Below are 1,003 nucleotides of genomic sequence, written 5' to 3'. Positions count from 1 at the left end.
CCAGACAGTTGTCTTCCAAATTTCTTGGCAGAGATGAGTGAGTGCCTCCTGTGCTGTCTCACTTTCCTGAAAGATTTCAATTTTTATTCTGGTAGCATAGTGGTTATGAATCAGACTGCAAATCTCACGGTCAGCAATTCGAAAATACCAGCCGCTCTGAGGGAAAAAGATGAGGCTTTATGCTCCTGTAAAGATTTACAGCCTCGAAAACCCTGTACAGGGTTGCTATGGGTCGGAACCGACTCGATGGCACTTAACAACAACAACAACAATGCTGTCTATGATAGGGTAATAGCCATATACCTACAAGGAAGAACAGTTATTACCATTATTACTCAAATGTACACACCAACAACAAGAGTCAAGGAGGATGGAATTAAAGAATTCTACTGATTTCTTCAGTCTGAAATTCATCAAACATGCAATACATATGTGTTGGTAATTATTGATGATTGGAATGAAAGGTTGTAAACAAAGAGGAAGAATCAGTAGTTGGAAATTATGGTATTGACAATAGAAATGTGCTAGAGATTGCATGATAGAATTTTACAAGACCAATGACATATTCATTGCAAATGCCTTTTTTAAAACAACATAAAACATGACTATACCAGATGAAATACACAGGAATCAAATTGAATATATCTGTTGGAAAAAAAATAGTGGAAAAGCTTAATATCATCATCCAAAAGAAGACCAGGTACAGATTATTGTCAAGGACAGGTTAGGCCCATTGGCCCTAGGCCTCTCTTACTGTGACTTCATATCCACCCCTTTGTCCTGCGTCATCTCCTATTAGACAGTAATCAAGAAAGAGGGATGACATCTGTAGTCCAACAAGAATAGTAACATTGAGAGGAATAGCCTGAAGACAGAGATAAGGATATCAGGACCTGAAATCCAGATAGCTGGAAGCAGCTATTTACAGGCATATAACCCATGGTAGCGTAGTAGTTACAAATCGGGCTGCCAACCTCACGGTCAACAGTTTGAAACTACCAGC

This window comes from Chrysochloris asiatica, unplaced genomic scaffold (assembly GCF_000296735.1).
Source record: "Chrysochloris asiatica unplaced genomic scaffold, ChrAsi1.0 scaffold00002, whole genome shotgun sequence".
Taxonomy (NCBI): domain Eukaryota; kingdom Metazoa; phylum Chordata; class Mammalia; order Afrosoricida; family Chrysochloridae; genus Chrysochloris; species Chrysochloris asiatica.
Note: the sequence above shows the minus strand (reverse complement) of the source record.